This window comes from Aquarana catesbeiana, linkage group LG01 (genome assembly GCF_042186555.1).
Source record: "Aquarana catesbeiana isolate 2022-GZ linkage group LG01, ASM4218655v1, whole genome shotgun sequence".
NCBI classification, from domain to species: Eukaryota; Metazoa; Chordata; class Amphibia; order Anura; family Ranidae; genus Aquarana; species Aquarana catesbeiana.
Window position 1 is genome coordinate 22,877,601 of NC_133324.1, and position 3,195 is coordinate 22,880,795.

At 42.4% G+C, this 3,195-nt stretch overlaps 1 pseudogene; it reads left to right on the forward strand.

Moving 5' to 3' along the window:
- The first annotated feature begins 1,481 nt into the window (after positions 1–1,481).
- Positions 1,482–1,586, forward strand: LOC141124400 (U2 spliceosomal RNA; annotated as a pseudogene).
- The last annotated feature ends 1,609 nt before the right edge of the window (positions 1,587–3,195 follow it).

Below are 3,195 nucleotides of genomic sequence, written 5' to 3' on the forward strand. Positions count from 1 at the left end.
TGATCTCGTAGGTCAGATTTATATTTTTTTGATTATTATTTAATTTTTCAAAGAAACCTATCAAACTGTTTTCATCACCCCTCCATATCAGGATACAATCGTCTATAAATCTCCTGTATAGAACTAACTCTTCTGGTAAGTCAGAGTAAATCATCTGCTCCTCCCATTTAGCCATAAATATATTGGCAACACTCGGTGAGTATTTGGCCCCCATTCCTATGCCATTAAGTTGTCTATAGTATTCACCGTTATGCCAAAAATAATTATGTTGGATACCATAAGCCAAACATCTTAAAATATTCACTTTTGTTTTGAGATAAGGTTACTAAAAAGGTCCATAGCCCATTTTAAAGCAGATATGGCCTCTCCATGGTCTATTCTGGTGCACAAAGATGCTACATCTGCCATAGCTAGAAGATAATTATCTTCTGATCCTAGTTTAACACTGCTCAATACCTGTATTAGATGCTTGGTATCCTTCAAATAGGAGCTTGTTTCAGACACCAAAGGTTGTATGAAATTATCCACATATTGGCCTATTCTGGCATTAATGGACTGAATCCCATTTATGATAGGACGTCCTGGTGGGTGTATTTGATTTTTATGAATTTTCGGTACTGTGTATATTATTGGGATCCTGCATGTATCAGGTACCAAGTATTTCGCCTCTTTTTTCGTAAGAATATTTTTTTGGCTTCCTTTCAATATTAATTCTGATAGTTCTTTCTTATATTCCTTTGTTGGATCTCCCCTTAATTTAATATATGTGTTGGTGTCATTTAGTTGATCCTGTAGTTCTTTGTAATAATACTCCTTTGACAGTACCACGATTGCTCCCCCTTTGTCTGCAGGTCTAATTATTATTTCTTTATTCTCCTCCAATTCTTTGATTCCTCTTTTAATACTCTGTGGATCATTTTTTCTTTTTACTTTGAGTTTTTCCAAATCCTGTATGACCATCCAGTTGAACACCTCTATGTGCTCATTATTTGGATTCTGTGGAATAAATAGTGATTTATTTCTTAATTTGCTGTGAAGAATTCTTCCAGGTGTATCCACTTTATCTTGTTTGGTATTAGGAATTTGGTTCATCAAATATTTTTGAATGTTCAGTCTTCTCTTGAACTTTTGAATGTCCACATACATCTCAAATTTATTCAAATTATGTTTAGGTGCATATTTCAGTCCTTTGTCCAAAGTTATCAGTTCTGTCCTTGTTAATTCAGTTCCACTGAGATTATAGATACCTTCCCCGATTATTCTCTTTTTCTTTTGTGTTTTACGTCCTTCTCTGCATGCCCTCTTGCGTTTGGGCTCCTTGCGTTTATTTTTTGTTCATATCGTGGTGGGGTTCTCATGTCCCTGCAATAATCTAAAAAAGGTCTTGTTTGATCCTGATCCCTGTAATCCCTTAGGGATTCGTACCTGTTATATGTACTAATCGGGCTCCTTCTAATATCATACTGGTGGTGATCATCATCATCGCTTCTCGGCCTTTTGGCCAAGATCAGGTGTAGTATCTGTTCTTATCAGTTTCCAGAGGAGGCGCTGTGTCACTCTCGTTGGGGAGGGCCAGCAAATCCAATTGTGTCATAGTACCTGGAAAGGCGATACTCAGCAGGGACTACGCCGTGTTGCCCGACAGTATACTGGGGACCGGCCAATGGTTGAGTCTGAGCCGTCTGGAAGGGTGCTCCTGGTAGGGATGGGTGCTGCATTTTGGTCTGGCTGAAGGGTCGGGTCCCTGGCCTTCTGGCCTGGATTGTGGTAGCTCTAGCTGCTGACAGTTATTTGGGTAGGAGAACGCTTACTCCCCTTTTGTACGGAAGGGGGGAGTGGCTAGTATCCATTTACCCGAATGTGAAACTGGAAGGGGTGATGGGAGTGCGGTGGAGCCTACGGGGCAGGGACTCTCACCAAGCTTCCTGAACCTCATACCTTTTCTGTCTGCGGTGGGGGCTGTTGTGGTCTAGGCTGTGGGCCAGGGTAGGTCTTGAAAGCTTATGGAGTAGTGCCCCTGGAGTGGCAGTCCAGGGGTGCCTTAAGATCACTGTGAGTGGGAGTCACTTTGATTTTGGGCACCATGGTCACTGCACCATAACACAGCTTTTTTAGCACCTGCCTCTTGGGCCGGGCCTTTTGGCTAGGACCAGAGGAATTTTTTATTCCTGGCCGGAGGGCCTGGTCATTGTGTTACACAATGGCCACTTCTTTTCACTCTCCTCTTCACTATCCCTTTCCCCACTTTTTATTTATTTTAAACCTATGTAGTCTGGTCACGTCTTGTTTTTGTCACGTTTGTCTCACTGTGTGATGAGTAAGGATGCGGGTCCTCGGGCCAGCCCTGAAAGTCTTGGGAAGGGTTGGACATGGCCTTTTGGCTTAGTTCGCCCTCTCTCATGGGGTCTCCCTTCGGGGGAGCCCCACCTAGTACTTGGGTGGGTCCTGTTTCGGCAGGCCCTCCAGAGAACGGGGTCTGTCTGGTTTCGGCCAGATAGACCATTGTAAGTACCTTTGTCCCCGCAGGAGCCTAACGCCCCGGGGGATCAGGGAATTGGTACGTCTTGTGTACCCGTGGCACTTTTTTGTGAACACTCTTTATGTGTGTGCACATTTTTTATGCACCGGGTGAAGTTTTTGGGTGTGTTTTGCACGCCATAGGCTTTCAATAAAAAAAAAAAAAACTGGTGGTGATCATCTTGATCATCCCTGTCACGATAATGGTCGTGGCGATTGTCCCTATTATGTTGTTGATTGTCACGATATTCATCATAGTGATTGTCCCTATTAATTTGTGAATATTGGGAATTATAATAATACGCATATTCTCCCCTATTTCCATTGGAATGCTGACGTCCATACTGATCTTGTTCCCTCCTTTCAAAATGATTGTTAGATTGATAGTTATACTTCTTGTCATTTCTATTTCCCATATTTTTCCAGTAGGGATGTCTTGGAGATTTATTTTTATTGTTTTTATTTCTCCACCATGGTTTTGGCGTTCTGGGTCCATTATCTCCTTCTCTACAAGTTTTTCCTTGTGTATTATTACCTCTATCCACTCTGCGTGGTTCCGGTGTTCTTTGTCTGCAATCCGGGATTCTACGTCTATGATGCCTACTAGGTGAATGGATCCTGGTGTCTCTCTCATGTGATGTTGGTCTTATTTCTCTTCTTGGGGATACAATCCTCACT